Genomic DNA, 19,875 nt, shown 5'->3' with positions numbered 1-19,875 from the left:
TGCCTGACAAAGTGTCTTCCAGGAATTGTGCCGAGTGGGCTGGGCGGGGAGCTGCTGCCAACAATGAAAACCCACACTTGTGCCGTCTTCTGTGGGTAGCAGCTTTAGGAGGAACCGGGGAAGACACAGAGCAAGTTCTCTTCTTGATAACTTGTTTTCTAACTGGAGATTCTAAACAGCTCAGCTGCTGGGGTCTCCCATTGCTGGATTCTCCAGAGTCCTGTGGGCTTTTGGGCTTACACGTGACTTTGTGGGAAGATGTACTTCGCTTGTGGTAAGATGTACTTCGCGGAGTGCCCGTGCCACAGGGGTAGACTATGCACGTGAGAATGAAGGGGGGGTCTCAGAACCAGTTTATTAGCCTGTCAACCAAGTTTGCAGGGACTCTTTCACAAACACAAGCTTCCTCTTTTCCCTGAAAGCAGCTGGGCCCACTGATGCCCACAGCTAGAGTGTGGTAAGCATGGAATAGTGAGAACAGAGAAGAGTGGAGAGAGAAAGTATTTAATGAGTTATTAATTCAGTTAATAACACTAGAATAAGCATCTCAGTTACTACATGATCGGGACAGGTCTACCATATGGCGGGCCTGCCACAAGCTATTGGGTGATTGTTCTATATGGCTATTGCCACTGGGTTTGAATTTATGACCTGTTCTTCAAAAGACAGTGGTTAGCTAATTCCTAGGTCGGGAGCATCATCTTTCTCTAGAAATGCTAATGGTCACGTGGGAAAATACAGGTTTTTCTGCCTGGAAGTCCCTCTCTGTCCCTCCCCTAAGGGACTTAGTTACTGCTGTTCTAATCCACCGACCTGAAAGGGCAGTGTTGTAAGCATCCTTAGTACCTGCCTTCCTAGGTACTTCTGATTTCTCCTTCTTGCCCCTTAGCATTTACCATCAGCCAACTAAGGGCTTCTGGGGTGGCACCGAGAGCCTAGGCAATGGTCCTGGGTTTAACAAAACTGAAACTCTCATCCAACAAGAACTGGGAACAGGGCAGGACGTCTCAGAACGTCTGGTAGAGCACCATGCCCACATTTGTTGAAGCTGGGAACACCCCTGGGTGGCCCAGCAGCTTGACTGATGCTTTTTCCCACATTCCAGTTGCTTACATCAGGCCTCCTCTATAACCTATACCTAAATGTAGGTGAAGCGGGCGAGGGTCCCCCTTGCAGAATGAGAAGGCTCTTAAAGGGAAGTGGGCCCACAGGAGTGAATCTGAACAGTGTCTGTGCTTTCCTGTCCACAGGATGGCCTCTCGTCTGCGAGTTTCCAAAGGATCATCTACCTGTTTTATAAAACACCTGCAGGCAGATCACTTTCAAAAGAACACAATGAAGAGCATTTCCAGGAAAGCACCTGGTAAAAGAGAAAGTCGGAAAGAAGAAGAAGAGTCTTGGGCTCGATGGGACAGCACGCCTCAAAGATCTTATCAGTCTTCACATTTGCTTCCAAGGAGCCACAAATCTGAGTCTGATTTTTCTAGGAGTCAAGAACAGGTGGGCTGTGTAAGAACCATGTTCAGACCCCAGTCTCCCTGCTTCTTCTTCCCTGAACTGACCCTCTCCTCATTCCCGGCAGACACAGAACACCATCCTCCAAGGCAGAGATTGGAGTGTGTGATTGTTTATGCTGGAAGAACGAGGCTTAGGAGCTACGTGGGCATCAGAGAGAGCTGTCTTTCCCCTGGGACTGTGCAGTAACTATATGATCTTGGAACATTGTCAAGCTTCTCCAGACCTCAGAATGTTGCTGACAAGATTCAAGAGGGAATTGCCACTATCCAGTCCTTTACTTGTGGCCATCTGCTCAGCTATATGGACTCTTGGCAAAGAAGGCTAAGGAGGTTTAATGACTTGCCAAGTAGCCACAGCCTGTGGCAAAGATCTGATGCCCTTTGCTCTTGTAGGTTTGTGTCTTGGACTCCACACACCACTAAAGCTGCTACTGTAGAAATTGGCTTTCAGAAAGTGTCAAGGGAGTGGAGGTGTCATCCAACAAACAAGGCAGGTACCTGTTTGTCCTCAGGATGGCTTTGACATTTGCTTCCTGGGTCCTTTTCTGGCCTGTTTTGAGCCCTGGTCAAGTAAGGAAGTGTCTGGTGAGCAGGCAGCAATCCCAGTCAGTGCCTCATTGTTGTGAGCCTTGGAGAGGGATGTGTAACCAAACAGGCAAACCTCCCTGCAATGCCCATTTTAGTGGAGGAGATGGAAGACCGTCGAGTTCAGATGACTCAGTTTGCCAGGTCCAGCTGGGTCCCCCAAGGCTTGACCATGGTCCAGTTCCATACCTAACAGCACCTCTTCCTCCCGTGACTCCAAGGGACAAGAATTCTTGTAAGCAAACCCATGGCTCAGAACGACAACACAGCTCTTATTCCAGGGTAGCTCCAAGAAGGGAGACAGCAAACTCAGCAGTAGTTGGAGCAGCACCTACTGGAAAAGCTTCCTCCTCAGAAAGGCATCAAGGGTGTTCTGGAACCTACCGGGAAGTCTCTCTGAATACCTGACCAGATCAGCATAGACTTCAGCCTGAATCATTCTTCAGCAACTTTGTGCTTTTTTTTTTCCCCCTGCACGTTTGGAGTGAAGATTGGCAAGGAGGTGGGTGGACCGGGTAGGTTTGCAAAACATTAATGAATGTATCTGAGCCTTTCCTCTGACCCAGCTTGGCCAGCGGCTTGGGCCAACATCCCACATTCCATTGTTCTCCTTCTAAGAAAACAGAGCTGGCTCTATTTAGCCCCAGGAATCTTCTGCGTAGGCTTGTTTAGGAGAGAATTTGCAAACCAGATGGATTGACTGTTTACTGTGTCTCCTCTAGTTCAAGGAGAGTAAGATTATTTCTGATGGCCATTAGCACCAACATGGGCACACTTCCGCAGCCAATGTCCACTTGAATTCTGGTTTGTGTGCTGGCTCAATAGAGCATTCTCATTTCTTACCTATCTGTATGCACATTTTATGCATACCAGCCATAGTGAGGGCTCAGTGGTTGGTTTGACTTTTCAATTTTTTCTCTTTTCAATTTTTTTTTCTTTCCCTTCTATGTCAGCCTCTGTGGTAACAGTGATGTGGTCGTGGCCTCCACTCTGCCATCTGTATGTTGATCACAGCTGATAGGACCAGGAATAGGAACCTACATCTCATGCCATTCAGCCCCTGGGGGTTTGGAATCAGTGGGAGGAGGGACTGGTCCTCCTTTGGGCCATTGACTTAAAATAATGTAAGGTTATTAAATGCCTCTAGTCACATTGCCTGCAATGGACAGGAAGGGAGGTTCAGAAGCGTGTAAATGGAGGAAGAAATAAACTCCAGAGAGGAACAAATGGAAGATACAATTAAAAAGCTGTCTTTGGGGCTGTAGAGATGGTCCAGTGGTTATAAACACTTATTGCTCTCCCCAGGAGATCATTGTACAGCTCCCAGCATTCAGATCTCACAACTGTCTGTAACTCCAGTTCCAGGGCTTCTGAAGCTCTTTGACCTCCTAGGGCACCTGCAAGCACATGGTGCACATAATCTCATGCAGGCACACATAAATGCACATAAATAAATAAATCTTAGAGAGAAAAAAAAAAAACAACCCAACACTATCTCTTGTTGAAAGCATTCCAAGTTCAATGCCTGGCACATTCCCGTGCTTTGTACCCATTGCTAGAGATGCCTAAGTCAGTACTTCTAGAACACCAAGTGCCTGGAAGGACTTAAAAACAAAACAAAACAACAACAAAAACCCCAAACAAACAAACAAACAAAAGCCACTGCTTCTGGGCCTCATCTCTATTTTTCTGATTTAGTAGGTTTGGGGTGGAGGGAGAGAATTTCTACTTCTAAGAAGTCCCCAAATAATGCGAGAGGTCACATTTGGGGAAGCATTGGCTGAGCTTCAGGGTGGTTCATCATAAGAATGTTGGGCATGTCCTAAACATAAATATTCCTAGGCTTGGTGGTGGGACTTGGTTTTGTTTCCTTTTTGTGTGTGTTTCAGATCAAGCGCCCACATTCTTATGATAAAAATGCTCTTTCTTCCCTGCCCCCTGCAAGTCATCCTGCTGGCTTTCATTAATTGCAGTTGATAGTCCTCTTTGATACTTCAGCCAGGTATTTCCCACCTGGAAGCTTTGATGATGTGGTTCTGGAATCTAGGATGCATGAATCAGTGACATAGTTCTGGGCAAGGTGCATTCCCCATAGGAGACTCAGCTTCTTCAGTGGTGACATGGGGAATAACTATGCTTACTACATACAGGAAATGTAGGAAAAGCACATGTCTCTGGGCACTTGAGAAATATTAGTTTTGTTTTTACTTCTGTGGACTTATTCTGACCCAAGAAAACTGTCGTTCACACAGGCTCATTGAGACACAGACTGAGAAGGAAAAGATTTCAACCCACATTACAGACCTTCGCTCATAACCTAGTCAGTCCCTGCTGGTTTCTAAGCCCTGGACTCTGACTGCGTGCCTGAGAATGTAGCCTAAAATTCATTTTGAGCCCTCAGGTTTCACCAACTGTAAAAAACATGCAATTGGGCTCATCCTAGAATCGCACAAGGGAGTCAACTGGTGCATCTCCGAGGGAGAAAAAACACAGACACCCATTGTTAATTTTGAAGTCACATAGTCATCCATTCGTCCACACAACACTAATGCCGTGTTCAGTGCTTTGCATGAATATATACAGACCTGTATCCTCTTACCTATACCCAAACTGTCAACAGGCCGCAGTATGAGCATAAATGGGCAGGAAATGGTCTGGGCATGACAATCAAGTCAGGATGTCGGTGTTGAAGCAGAAGGTGGGCGTTAGAGAGTCGAAGGCATGGAAGTCAGGTTGGCAGTCTAATGATGAGACCACATAACAAATGACAACATTGCTCTGCTTTCCACAGCTTGCCATCTCGTGAAGAACAGAGAGAGATTTGCAAGGGCTTCTCAGTTCTTTGGGCCACGTTCGAGCCACTTGTGATGATTGGCCCTCTGGTAAGCCAATTCATTTGTCAAAGCTGTTTTTTCTCAACAAGGGGTGGGCTGCTTAGCTGCTTGTGTCTGTAACTACTTGCTAATGGAATCCCTCCGGCTTCAGGGGATCTCCTTCTGGTACCCAGAAGGCCTGGAAAGTTTTTGGGTGGGGCTCCACCCAGTTTCTAGCTCTCATATCACAGGAGCTTCCAGCCATATGCAAGATGGCCCATGAGCAGTGGGATTTTTCTCGTCTTCAGGAGATCTGTCCAGTTGGATGCTCTCACAGAGAGGGCCTTTAGAGGAATGTGGCACCGATATTTCGGATGCAAGAGGCATGGATGTTCTGGAAGAGAGGACAGGCTAGTGGTGGTGTGTTAAAACCCGCCTCATATTTGAGGAGTGGTTTTTCTGTTTGCGTCAATTACAAACTGCTTAATGAAAGACATATTGTCTTATTTCCAAATCTTACATAAGAATAACAAAAGTAACAGCGAACATGTTATATGAGTTAGATAACTTCGGAGCCCAGTGTGACCCTTGTCACTACTCTGTGGGGTTTTTATTAAAGATTCATTCCCATTTAACAGATGAGGAGAGATCTGAGGTGAGGGATTTCTCATCGCTGAGCTTGTTTCAGCTCCAGTTCCTCGATTATAGATTTTGTGCCTGTTCCATTGTACCTGAAGACACAAGGACAGCAGAACAGAGAACATTTTGGTACCACGTCCATGCAGCATATTAGGGATCAGATGAAACTAGGATTCTGGGGTTTTGTTTGTATGTGGGAGACAGAGTCTTACTAAGTAGCCCAAGTTGGAATCAAACTTACACTTCTGTTTCTGTCGCCCCTCTTGGGTGCTGGGATTACAGGCTTGTAATCCTGGAACATGTGCCACCATGCTGGGGACATGTGCCACCATGCCTGGGACATGTACCACCATGCCTGGGCCAAGAGGCTAACTTACTCAGGTTCTTACATAAGCTCGACTCATTTAACTCCATTTGTACTAATAACTTGCTCACTTGGAGATCTTTAGAGTGTGACATATCTCAAGCCAAGGACCCCCATGGAGAGGCTGTTCTGGCTGAGCCCACGTCAAGGCTCCACTTCTATGATGACATGGCTTCTTATTCTCTCTATATAAACATGTATAAGGAAATCTCTTGCCTTCCATAGGAGAGAAGTATCAGCTCTTGGGATCATAAAATCAGGTTTCTGAGCTAGTGAACAGCAGAGAAAATCCAGTTTAGTAAATGAGTGAGGGAAACACCCTCCTAGGTGGTCTCTTGAGGAGGTAGGACCATCTGTGGCGTTCTTCTGGTAATGTTTTCTTCTCTTCATGGACACAAGTCTGAATCAGGGCCATGAACATTCCTGGTCTTGGCTTTTTTTTTTTTTTTTTTTTTTTTGGCTATCAGTCAGGATTACCAATATACCCAGGAACTTTTGACAATAACTGTCTAAAGTTATTTGCTGTCCACCAAATCACCTTGGGACTACCAACTATTCTTGCAGGAGAGACAGATTAAAGTTATTTTAGGAATTTTGTAGATTTTTTTGTTTGCACTTTTTAAATGTGTCAGTTAATATGTGAAACACACACAATTTGCAATTTACATGTGAAAATATGAAACTATAGAATTTTGGGAAGTTAGGTGAGGTGTTATATAGCAAAGAGCAATTAAATGTCAAAATATAGATTTCATTTCCTGAGGCATAAAATACAGAAAGGCTACCGCTGAAATTTTAAATAGATACGAATATCCATCATGAGGCAGAAATTGTTTTACTGGTAATTTCTATTTATCTTCTGATTATGTCTTAGAAGCTCATCCAAAGAGGACTCCCATTTATGTGTGTCCATACCTCATCAAATGTGTCTTCTGATGAGGGTCTCGAGGCAATTTGAACAATAGTAGCTTCCTCATGGGTAGAAGAGCAAGTGGAACAAGTTAACAGATCCCAGTCTAGAACCCTGGTCTAAAATAAATTAATAAAGAGCTATAAGAACCATTTTTTAATAAAAAATTATAATGGAAAACATGTCTGTCAGTGTCAGATAAAGCTGCTGGCGTGGACTAATCTGTTTTGGCTGAAATTTTATCAGCTCATGTCTAGTTACCCTGGCTGTCTCGTTAGCGCCACAAGTTCTGATTAGCCATTATCCACCAGGTCACAGAACTTCTCAGACACGCTGGGGATTGAACCCAAGGCATCAACAAGCAATATGCCGCCAAGATACAGTATCCTTAGGCCAGTTCATCGAACTTCCATAATCATGGCCTGGGTAATTACTCCTGTGGGCCTAGCTCTGAGCTGTGTTCTAGGGATATAGAAATAAAAAAAGACGCCCTTATTATTTCAAGAAACTTGCCACCTCCGAGGGGGTAGCATATCTGACTAAATGTTTTAAAACATTTTGTTTAGATTAGAACGAAATATTTTCATTGTGAACCATTCCAAAAGTTAGAGGAACACTCAGTCTTCAGGTACTAGAGCTGTTGGAGACATTCAGGGTGGGCCCCCTTTAAGATGATTGACATTTGGGACGGTCCTGGCATGTGGAAAGATCTTCCTGGTGTAGTTTGGGGACCAGCTTTGGCCTGGGTCCTGGGAGAAGCAGGGAGCCTTGGAGGTCATCAAGTAAACCCTTGTACAATTTCAATCAGAGATGAGAAGCCTGAACCAAGATGGCCTTTGTGAAGAAGATGGGGAGACCATTGCGAAGAAAAATCTAGGTTAGGTTGCTGAAGAATAGTAAAAACACAGTGACTTTGACAGGCCTTGCTAGATCAACCTTTTCTCTGGCCAGTCTCCTGGAAAGGACTGTGAAGTCACAGCTAACCAAACAACCATGGCTCCTGGCAAGGGCTTTCCACCAGGTGAATGGTTTGCCATATTTCCGACTCCAGGAACTGGCTGCAATAACACTTATGCAATGATAGAGTGCTCGGGGCCCACCTCCAGGCGCCTGACTGCCGAGAACTTGGCAGGACTGGAGGCCTCTGCTGAGCGGAAAGTCCTGCTTTCCTGCTTTGCCTGAGCTTCCCTTGGATGGCTGACGTTTGGAGAAGTCAGAGCGGATAGACTTTAGGAGAACTCACAGAAGGCTGTGTGGGCTGAACCTGGAGCTGGGGGATATGCAAGAAGGGATGGATAGAACCATTTTTCAGGGACATTTATTATACTTATTGTTAGTTAAGCAGGAGACATGATATTCCTAGGAAGTCCAGCTGCCTTCTCTCTGCTTTGGGTAGAGTGAGGACTGGGGAGCTAAGACAGACATCCCAAAGTCCTTAGGCTGGTCATTTAAGATCTCTGCTTCGGTGTCTTTGGGAGTAAGGTGGGAGATGCATCTGACCAATGAGCACTGTGGATAACGAATGAAAGCAGCCAAAATCTTGTTTAGCATCTCAGCCAATGCCAGTTGAAAGCATCTCGACTCTCTAATAATCACAACTGTCAAGTGGCTGGGGATGTAGGAAGGCAGAAGACCAGTCGTCAACTCAAAGGACAAATAAGGAATGCATCTCCTGCAATAAAGGCACACATTTTATAGACTGAGGTGAGTCTAGTTTCTGAGTGTTTGCAAATCAAACATATGCAAATCGGATCCAGTGACAGCATTTTTGTGAATCTGCTGCTGCTGCTTCTAATACGGTATTATAATCAAATGTTGCCTCACCAAGAGCCCCTGGAGGAAAGAGATGCTTTACCCAGAGGTCCTGCAGGTCTGTTGACAACAGATCAAAGTCAGAAGCGGCACAAGTGCCCGCTGATGGAAAGGAGTGGAAATGCTGCTGGGTATCACCCTGCAGCACCCCTCGTTATTAGATGGTATAAAATCCCAATCTCATTCAGCAAGAGAGAATCAAAAATTACATAAGTACTTTTTTTAATACAAAAAAAATTATTGAAGAAAGTAAAACAGATGGAAAATATCTTATGATCCAGTTTATACATAGGGTCAGGATAGGAAAGTCAAAGCTACGGGGACTAAAAATCAGGTTGGTGGCCAATTGGAGGCCTGGGCACTGAGGCTTGAGGCTTGAGAGAAGTTGTCAGTGATTCTAGAAGCATTTTAAAATTGGCATTTTGGCTCCAGGTTCCAGTAAGACATGGCAGGGGGAGGCAGAGACAGGAGAATTTCCAGTTGGAATTCCCAGTGTTAAAAAAAAAAAATAGAAAGAGAAGGGATAGGAAAAGACAGTTCCTAAAGTACTTAAATTTATCAGAATTTGCCAGATTATTTTTTTTAAAAAAGTGTTCATCTTAATTTATGCAAACTATTACCTCAGCTAAATATATTTCAATACAATTCAAAGTATGTTCACATAATAGAATATTTATCAGATATAAAAACAAGTTAGCCAGATGCATGCCACACCGCTGATAAATCTGAACACCATTGAGTTAAGTCACCTACAAAGAGCAGGAAGTGGATCGGTCGTAGCATCTACATGAATTTGTTTAATGAGCAAAATCAATCATGGGTTCTGAACTCCAAGCAGTGACTGACAGCTCTTGGCCAGTGTAAGAGGACTGAATGGAAAGGAGAATAGCGCATAGGATGATGGGACCTTTCTTCTTTAGTAAACCAAGCTGTTCGTTGGTTCCCCTGTTTGTGCAATGCTGTGTGGATTATCTCGGCCCTTCGATTGCATTTGTTGTTGAGGAAAGTGGCATTGTCGATTGAAGTCAAGCTCTTGGCTCTTTTAACTTTATTACTTTTATTATCTTACGTGTGTGAGTATATTGCTTGCAAGTGTGTATGTGCCCCACATGTAAGCAAGCCCCTTGCTTTACAGGTAGGGGAAACCAAGGCTTAGAGGGATCACATTATTTATCTAAGTTATATACCTGGATAAATATGAACTGATTTAGAAGCCAAGTTTATTCTAGTTACCCAGATCTTCTGGCTCTCAGTCCATTTCTTCTTAGTTACTCTCTCTCTCAGGATGTGGTGAGCCCCCCTTTTCCATCTACACGTATGGAACGCATAGTGGCGGGCCCTGGGGGTGGAGCAGTAGATGAAATTCCATCACTGAGTGTGAACACCCTGTGACCCAGCGTGGATGTTTTGTGCCTGGGTGCAACTATGTGGGATAAATACTCAGACAAGGAGGCTCCCTTCCCTTGCTCCCCACCCTGGCTGTGTGGGAAGGAATTCTGGGTCACACCACAGTCATTAGAATACCAACATGTTCTTCAGACATGATGTGATCCCACACAATCAACCACCAAGTCCTTAGTCTTCGCAAAGGGTTCTGGCGAGAATCAGCCAGAGACTTTCTCCCAATGGTCCCCTGGCCTCTCCAGCAGTGCCCTGCACTGTTGGGTAGGTGCGTCTGGGGACCTGGGCACAAATGCACTGCCTCATTTAGAGATGGCGCTGTCTTCCCAACCAGCTAGTATCCAAGCTAATCTAAGTCATCCCGGATGATCAGTTTTTCAGGCGGTTTGTGTAGGATAATGGGGAAATTCATTTGTGTCTTATTTTTATAACAATAAACTGGGCATCTCACTTTATAAAGCAAACGGTGATTTCCCTCCGAAGGGAATAGTGTAGCTTTAAAACACTATTGTCTCAGACTGGTGGTGCCGCTGGTTATGGGCTGAACCAAGGGGCTTTGAGGTTTATATATAAGCTCTGGTGTTACCAATCAAGGAAACACCTTTTCTAAAGAGGAAACAACAGATGCCTGAGGAAACAAAGGTCCTGAGTTGTGGGCATCAGTTGGAGTATTCAAGGGTCAGGGCAAGGCAATGGGGCTGGGTGGTTGGGTGGAGGTGGAATGTGTTAGAGGAGGTTGGAGAGGTGGCAGAGGGCAAGGGACTTTATTTGATGAATATAGATGATGGATGAGTGAAAAGCTGTGCAGACACAGGTCTACAGCTTTCAAGTCCTAGTCTCGCGGGAATGTGTCTCCCAGGACCAAGACTGAGGAAGACTGCGCTTTCTTATTTCCTGGTTTCCCTGTAGCTCAGGAGGCAAGTGAGTAAAAAGCTAGACCACAGTTTCTGTCCGGCCAGCAGGCTGGTGTTGCAGCCATTCAGATAATTCCGTTCCGCCTGTGCAGGGAACCCAGAGGAGGAGGCTGACTTCCCTTAGCCCCATTGACCTGGAAGCAGAAGAGAAAGAGAAGGGGATGAGAGAGTTCAGCTTCACCAGTCCCTTTTCTGTGTCCTTGGCCCCATGAGCGGATGGCTGCCGTTCACGCTTCCCAGCGTTTTCACGTTGGGTATATTTCTGACCTCCATCTGGTCCTTCAAAGACGGACAGTTTCGGCCTCTTTTCCATTATGTAACCTTCAGGGAAGGCAGCAGGGCAGACAAACCGTATCTCCCTTGTCATTAAGTCTGACTAGGGACTTAATTATTTAACTCTGACTGGCTTGCTTGATATGTATCCATAGAGCTTGTAATTAGACAATCATTTTCCAGCTCTGCTCCAAAGGTGTGTTCCCTGTGGTTGCTAAGCGCAGTCACATCCCTATCCCTGCTTTAAAGGGGGAACCTATGGTGTGCTGCCTTTTGGGCGTCAGGCACCCAGTCCTTGGGGTGGCCTTTTCTGTGCTGTTTTCTATCCTGTGTTTGGTTCATGCTGCTTTCAAAGCCCCTGCTTAGCTTGCTCGACCATGTGACCTTGGTCATCAACTCTATTTTGTCTACCACCACAGGGACTCCCTCTCAACTCTGAATTCTGCTGTCTTTTGGTTCCACCTGTGCCTGGGATCTCACTGACCTTGGCATTCTCCCCCAGCACCTGTGGGCAACTCCCTGAGCAATGGGAGGGTGTGTGGGGGTGAGGAGAGAAGCCGGAAAGCACAATTCTGTTAGCTCGGAGTTCTCTAGATTCATTCGTGTTGTCGCAAACGAGAAAGGAGTTTACTTCCTGGGGGATGGCATGTGTGCACCACCCCCACCGGACTCGAGTTTATCCATTTAAGGTGTGAACACTGTGTCATTGTGCACATAAGCCACACTTCCTTTATCTATTTGTCGCTGATGAGCCCCTAAATTGCTTTCCTATCTCTGCCATTGTGAATTATATTGCATGTTAGAGGGTAGAGTTTCAAGTTCTTACCGCCTGAAAGGATAACTGTGAGGTGATGATAAGTAGCAGGATATGGTTACAGCGCCTTCCTGCATCACGATGTGTTGTGCTCCATGAAAATATACGTTCATTATTATATTTTACCAGCCGGAAAATAAAAAAATAAATGATTAAAAGAATACAGTGGCATAATTGCTTAGACAGCCTGCCCCATTTATGTCCCACTATGTGATGTGGAATTGTCCTCTGCTCTAAAGGAAGTGTGGTCCACCCAGCATCCACAAATGCTGTATAACAACCTCAAGGTATCTGGCAGTGTGTAGGTTAAGGCGATGAGGAAAGGGGGCAGGGCTGTTCCAGCAGAGAGGCAGTGGGGACACTGTTTAGAGCTGGAAGAAGGTGCTCTTGTCAAGCATGCATGAAGCCCTGGGTTCAACCCCCAGAAGGAATAAACTTGGCCAGGCGCTGCAGGGCTGCAGTCTCAACACTGGAGAGGTAGAGGTGGGAGGATCAGAAATTCAAAGTCATGCAGGGCTAAGTGAGTTCCAGGCCAGCTTGCACAGCACAGTGGGACGATGTCTCAAAGTAATAAACAAATACAAACCACCACCACTGCCACCAACAAAGCAATTAGGACGAAAGAAAACTGCAATTGCTTGTTACATGGTCTTGAGTGGAGCACTGAATTTTGAGCCCCATTTAGGCCATCTGGGTTATGGAGATCATAGCTACACCCTACATGGCGCTGGAGGATTTGCAACATATTTAGGGGGATAAAATGCTTACAGTATTTAAAATACCCAGTCACTGGGAGTTTCTGACTGATTGGAAGCTTCATAAAAACAAGGCATACTTATGCACACAACGCAATTTGAAAAGGAAAATGAATGGTTCTCTTCAAGCATTAAGAGATTGATCTATTATTTTTTTTTAAATCTCACATTCTCTTATCCTTGGCATCTAGTGACTTTTAGCTCTCATACTTTATCAAATGAGCCAACCACAAAGAGATTATTAGTTTATTAGAAACGTGTGGGTCCTGCTGAATATTCTAAGTAGACATGGGTGTTAGTGTGTGTGCACACAAACACTCCTGGGTGTGTAGCGAAATTAAAGAATACGTATGCCCAACCTGCAGGGCTCCTCTTGATGCACATTTCCAGGTTTTACCTTTACAGCCACCCTGCAAGATAGGATTATTTCCACCTGATGAACGAGGAAATGAGATCTCAAGGGGATTAAGGGATTTGTCTAATGTCACACAGTTAGGTGATTCAAACTTAGTTCCCACAGTTCCACAATGGAGACTACAGACTCATACATAGCTGTACCTGCTAAACACTGTGCAGACAAGGCTGGGCCTGCCCATAGTCAATCAGTGTGCTAAGGACTGGGGGGGGGGGGTTAGTCAAGAGGGGAGGGAGATGAGAAAGGGTGAGAAGTGGGAATGAAAATGTTTTTATACACAGGTATACAATGACAAAGAACAAAATTGATAGAAGTTAGAAATATGTGCAAAAAATTGATCAGCATACGTACATACATACACATATACAATACACACATGAGTAAATTTCCCTGTCTCTGTGATCATTCCTTTATTTGTAGACATGCCTTTCTACTAGCCTCATCTTAAAGACAGAAGAACTATTTGGCTTTATATGTGTCTTGTGTCATAGTTGGGAGACTGGGAAATCAGAAATGGCAGAATGTCGTGGATGTCCACCACATGTTGTAGTTTATTTGGTGAAAGCTGTATAGGCATGGCCAGAGAAAAGGCTGGGGAGTAAGTGAGGTGACTTTAACATTGCCTGAATGGGAACTCGGTTCTCAGTTGTCCCTCCGAGGGCTCTTCCTGTGTCCCCAGTTCATACTCTGCAGATGACAGGTCAGACTTCCCAAGTGGCTCAGATAGTTTGGAGCCTGGAGTGTGCAGGGCGGAACTCTGACACTGTCTACACTGTCTCCACACCATGTGCCCCTTGAGGAAGCGCCTTCCTGCTTCAGTTTTGAGTTTCAACAGAGACAAGCCCCCCTGCTGACCTCCCTCCCTCCCTCCCTCCCTCCCTCCCTCCCTCCCTCCCTCCCTCCTTCTTTTCTTCCCTCCCTCTCTCCTTCTCTCCTTTCTTTCCTCCGTTCTTTCTTTCATTCCTTCCCTTCTCTCCCAGTTTTCTTTTTATCTTTTATTCTAAACCTAAATCGTCCCGACATCAGAGGCTCGTGCCCATGATGGAATTCAATAAGAAACTAAATTGCTTTCCTCCCATTGCTGTCAGGTCTTTAATGAGGAAAGAATTAGAACCTAAGACCCCTTGTTAAGATAAAGACCTGACTGGTTTATTCATTTCAGCCAGCTGGGCACGGGGACTCTGGAAAATTATTAAAAACTCTCTATTTGAGATTAGTTAAAGGTCTCAGAGAAAACCTGGCCTGGGTTTTATGGGGAAGGAGAGAAGGCAATGCACAAGGCCCTAGAAGAACCATCTTCTGCTTGTGTAGAACGGGTGGGTCTTTCTTCTCTGGATCTTAGAGCATCAGCCTTCACGTACTCAACCGTGGAGCGTTTGCCGAGCGCTATCATCTGCCAGACCCACTGCTGGGAGCAGGAATGAGGGTGGTCAGAAGATGTCCAGCCCACCAACACCCTTTGACACACAGACAGGCTGAGGCTGACAGGGAAGCATGGCTAAGTCAGGATGTGAGCCTCCGTCACTCTCATAAAATGTTTCCTCAAGCCAAGCAAGCCCAACAGCCTTCCTGTTTCCTCCACCCTCCCTGCCCTGCCCCAGTTGACCTGCCCTGTGGCCTGCTCTGGCCGGCTCTCAGTGTTAGAGTGCAAGCCTTTGAAGGTAGATTCAGCCAATGGCCTATGGACTGGCCTTCCAGCCAGACACCCCGATATTTGATATCTTGCTGGCACCACTCCATTAAAAGATTCCCCAAAAAATATTCAAATATGAACTAAAGCCGCACTATCTTGACATTAGTTGTCATTCAATGTATGAGCAGTCACAGTAGTATCAATAACTGTGGTCTCCGTTCATATTCTCATTTGAGACATGCTTTTTACACACAGTGCATGCTCAGCTGATCTCACAATAGTGCTGGCATTAAATATGAGTCCGCTATTTTTCTTTCTTTTCCTCTGTTTAGAAATTATTGTGATCATTGTTGTGTCTTAGTTAGGGTTTCTATTGCTGTGCAGAGAGATCATGGCTATGTTTGCTCTTATAAAGGAGAACATTTAACTGGGGTGGCTTACACTTCAGAGGTTTAGTCCATTATTGTCATGGTGGGGAACATGGTGGCATGCAGGCAGACGTGGTGCCTGAGAAGGAGCTGAGAGTTCTACATCTTGATCTGCAGACAACAGGAAGTGAGGCATGCTACTAGGTATAGCTTGAGCATAGGAAACCTCAACAAGGCCGTACCTACTCCATCAAAGCCACGTCTCCTAATAGTGCCACTCTCCATGGCCTTGTAGGTGCCAGTTACATTCAAACTACCACAGTGTGTGTATGTGTGTATGAATGTGGACACACATGTGTTAAGACACATCTGTGGAAGTCAGAGGACTTTTGGGGGCTTGAGTCTCTCCTTCCACTTTTATGTGGGCTCCAGGATGAAACTCAGGTTTTCAGGCTTGAGTAACAAAGGCTTTTATCTCCTGAGCCATCTCTTTGCCCTCTGTCCACCTCTTTTGAGATAAGGTCTCACTATATGCTGTGGCTGGTCTGGAACCCACTATGTAGACCAGGCTGGTCTAAAACTCACCTAGATTCACCAGCTTTACTCCTAAGTGCTAGGATTATAGGGTGTGTGGCACCATACCTGGCCCTGGCCCTATATTTTAAAATTTTGATTTATTATTACTACTTCTGTATGTGCGTGTGCACACATGTGCACTTGCATTTGTGAGTATGCATGTGTGTGCGTGTGCACGCATGTGCACGTGCATGTGTGAGTGTGCATGTGTGTGCATGTGCATATCCACGTGCATGTCTGAGTGCACGTGTGCATGTGTGAGTGCATATGTGTGTGTTGAACTAAAAGCTGAGAAGGAACTTTTTGTTTGTTTGTTTTTTTGAGACAAGTTTCTCTGAAGCTTTGGAGCCTGTCCTGCAAAAGGAACTTTTAAATATCTCAGCATATAGTAGACTCAAGACTGGTATACTAAGTATTACCCCTAACCTATAAGGAAGTCTGGAACCTATCATGAGGTGTAAAACAATGGACTAAAGAGCACCCAAGTCCATCCTTGGGTCAGGCCAGGCTGGCAGTAGATGTGAGGGAAGCAGGTGTTTGTTTACTTGCTTCGTTTTTAGAAAATCATCGTCAGGGTGGATATAAACTGGAGTCTGGAGGCTGACGCGGTAAGAGATTGTTCATAGGACCTAAGAAAGAAGAGAAACTTCTTTTAAAAAATGACTTGTGTTCTTTTTTGAGATAAAATATAATTACATTATTTTCTCCTTTCTAACCCTCTACACAGCCCTTGTTCTCTTTCAAATTCATAGACTCTTTATTATTATTATTATATGCACACATAAACACACACACAAATGACACATATACATGCACACACATAGCTTGTGTAATGCTACTTAGATGCATGATTTCAGGACTGACCATTTGGTACTGGATAGCCAATTGGTGTGCTCTTTCCCGGGGAAGACTATTTCTTCTACTCTTCAGCATTTTTTAGTTGCCTGTAGTTCTTTCTGTGGAATTGAGGCTTCCAGAGTTCCCCGTCCATGTTAGCATACGTATTGTTGTTGTCCTTATTTAGTTCATGTGTAGGTAATCTTGTTGGTGATTCTTTATGGGTGTAGCTTCTGATGTTTCTAGGAGACACAGTCTCACAGCAAACTCCCTGTTCATTTGGCTCATACACTCTTTCTGCCCCCTCTTCTGCAATGTTCCTGGAGCCTTAGTTTCAGGTGTTGTTTTGTTGATGTATTCATTGGGACTGGGCTCCACAGCTGTGCATTTTGATTGGTTGTGGTTTCCTGTAATGGCCTCCATCTTTTGCAAATAGAAGTTTTCTTGATGAAGGATGGGGACGACACTTATCTGTGGGTATAAAGACATTTAGAATGTAGTTAGGGATTATCTTTTTCGAAAGAAATGGTTGAAGATTCTCCTCCAAGATCCATGACTTCACTAGCCCTAGGTATCTGGCTAAGTTTCTAGTATTAGATATTATTTTTTCTTATTGAGAGGGTCTTAAGTCCAATTAGAGAATTACTGGTCACTACCAAGCTATGTATGCCACTCCTGAACCCTTAGGGTTCTAGTGCCGTGATGATCACTGATGAAGGTCATAGATGTCATAGCTGGCTACGACTGTTAGTTGTCTGTCTCCTTTAGAAGCTTGCATGGCACCTCCTGGTACCAGGAAAGCTAGTTTGTAGGGAGGAGGCATTTAGGTCAGTTGTATCACAGAAGCCCCTGGGCACTGTGTCTGAAGTGTGTGGCATTTTCGGCAATACAGGCTTACCATCCAACTCTTGGGGGCAATGAAAGGCAAAAGAGATAGGTTGTGCATTTTGAGAGTCTCTTGGACAGTGAGAGGCAATATAGAAACCTAAATTCTGTGGGTCTGACTCTGACCCCGTGAGTTTGACTCATTAACCACTCAGAAGTCCTCCGAGTGCTGGAGGACAGAGGTCTTTTCCTGGAGACATAAAACATGGGTGGCTTACAGGAGTGCCCCCTCCAGGCACACTGAACCAGCAAGCTGGCCCCGGAGTTTGAATAAACCAGATGCCTCTCTGGCTGGTAGAAGCAGACTCCATGCCATCAGCCCCGCCTGGTGTACCACTAAGGATCTCAAGGGAGCAAGAAAGGTCTGATAATTAAGAAGGATTTCTTTCCTGAGCTGCAGTGGGGCACAGTGACTGTCAGGGTTAAAGATGGATTGCTTCATAAAGACCACCCGAAAGGCAATTGACCTGCGAGGGAGCGACAGTCATTGCTACCCGCCCACTGCCCACGAAGTCTCCTCCAGCCAGAGCTGATGAGAAAGCCAAGCTGCTAGGACATCAGTGGACTTTACAGTCACGAGCAATCCCAGAATAGCCAGAGAGGCATCCTTTCATCCAGAGGCGCTCTCTGCCCAGTTCCTCAGTGGGCAGTGTGGAGATGAAGAAGACTTTCCTGGTCTCAAGAACGCAGAGAATCATAGCTTCTGTGACTATTGAGGATTCTGAGCAAGTCAAGTCTTCCACACATGCATGCTACAATCTTTCACAAGTTCATTTCAATCCTAGGCTGATGATTTAGAGCCCAGTGCTAAAGGATCCTCACTAAGGTCATCATTGCTCGAAACCTGTGTGCATGCATGCGTGTGTGCATGTGAATGCGTGTATATGTGTGTGTGTGTGCATGTGTTATGTGTGTGCATGTGTATGTGTGTGCATGGGGGTTCACAGAGCATGGGCCTCAGATCAAGAACTAGCACAGGAGCCTTATATCTATGACTTTGCTAAAAGCAGTTTTGTAAGGCCAGACAGGCCGTGTCTTCTCTGAATCTTAGTTTGTTTACATACTGAAAAGGGGAATTAAGTCATCCTTGGAGGTAGTTCAGACCTAAGATTAGGATTAGGATTTGTCAAATGGTCTAAGAGACCTCAAAAAAATCCCCTCCCTAAAACGCTCCTAACAGCAGCAATTTTCTCTTCTTGAATAAGCATCATAGAGGATTTAAGGGCAGGAAGAGGGTAAGGGGCAAAACTCCATGATAGAGTGCTGGCCTAGCATGAGCCAGGTCCTCGGTTCCTCAACACTGGAAATAAAAGAGGAGCAGATGCATTTCTGCTGTGTGCACCCTCCCACCTTATTAAAACTGGTTGGTTTTTGAGAGTCTGAACATGTTCTGATCCATGCTCTCTGACTCCCTACCTCCTCACAAACCTACTCTCCCTTTTCCTACCCATCATTCTGTGTCCTTTGATTATTTTTTAAACCTATCAAGAGTGCACAAATATTCTTGAATGTGTATTCTTCCACTGGAGTGTGGTCAACTTACCTGGGGCTACATTCTCAAAGAAATTGCCTCTTCCTCCACTAACAACTGCCAATAGTTAGGGGTAGGACTTCGTGCCCACCTTGACTCTTCGTGCTAGGATTGGGCCTGGTTTGGCTGGCACAGGCCTTGTGCATGCGGTCTCGCAATTGCTGAGTTCGTATGTGTAGCTGCCCTGCTGTGTTCAGAAGACACTGTTCTCCTTGGAGTCATCCACTGCCTCTGGCTCTTAGAATCTTTCTGTCTTCTTATATACAGTGATCCCTGAGCTGTGTGTGTGTGTGTGTGTGTGTGTGTGTGTGTTTGGTGTGGTTCTCAGCAAATATGTTCCATTTAGGGCTGAACATTCCTCATTACCTTATTCTTTGTACCTTGGTCAGTTGCAGTCTCTAGATTAATCAGTTGAGGGTTGAGTGATGTGCTGATTCTCTGTGACATGCGTATAGCCCTCCAATCTTTTTTTCTGTTTGTTTGTGCAGCTACGTTCTTTCCAGGATCCAACAGATCCAAATTTCTCAGAAGCTCAGCTTGATGAGAAACTTGGTCCACTTGCAGTGTTTTGAAAAATTACTCATTCCTCACCGTGGCCCAATGCCAGCCTAAAAATGGCAAGGTAGAAAATGCCCGAGTTCCTCTAGCCTGTTCCAGTGTGTGGAGATGGAGATGACTGTGTTACACACACTGACATGGCTATTGGGGATGTTCTTCATGCTTTGAGGCAAACTGATGATGGGTCTGGGGGTCTGGTCCAGAAGTCAGTGGCATGCATGTGTCACAAATGAAAGGTGCTGTGTCCATTGATCACCTTCCTCGAGGGGCTCCAC

At 45.3% G+C, this 19,875-nt stretch overlaps 2 long non-coding RNA genes across 2 annotated transcripts in view; one reads left to right on the top strand and one right to left on the bottom strand.

Annotated features, from left to right (window-relative positions):
- Positions 1-19,875, bottom strand: part of LOC126498032 (uncharacterized) — a 505,230-nt gene that overhangs the window by 206,541 nt on the left and 278,814 nt on the right. The window lies entirely within an intron of this gene.
- Positions 1-19,875, top strand: part of LOC126498033 (uncharacterized) — a 247,134-nt gene that overhangs the window by 41,606 nt on the left and 185,653 nt on the right. The window contains exons 4-5 of the long non-coding RNA XR_007590749.1: positions 1,251-2,604; positions 4,894-4,984. This is a non-coding gene — a long non-coding RNA (uncharacterized lncRNA). The remainder of the gene's footprint in view (positions 1-1,250; positions 2,605-4,893; positions 4,985-19,875) is intronic.

This window comes from Alexandromys fortis, unplaced genomic scaffold (assembly GCF_014885135.2).
Source record: "Alexandromys fortis isolate MF-2015 unplaced genomic scaffold, M_Fortis_MF-2015_v1.1 scaffold_13, whole genome shotgun sequence".
In the NCBI taxonomy this organism is placed as follows: Eukaryota; Metazoa; Chordata; class Mammalia; order Rodentia; family Cricetidae; genus Alexandromys; species Alexandromys fortis.
Note: the sequence above shows the minus strand (reverse complement) of the source record. Positions and strands in the feature narration are given on the sequence as shown.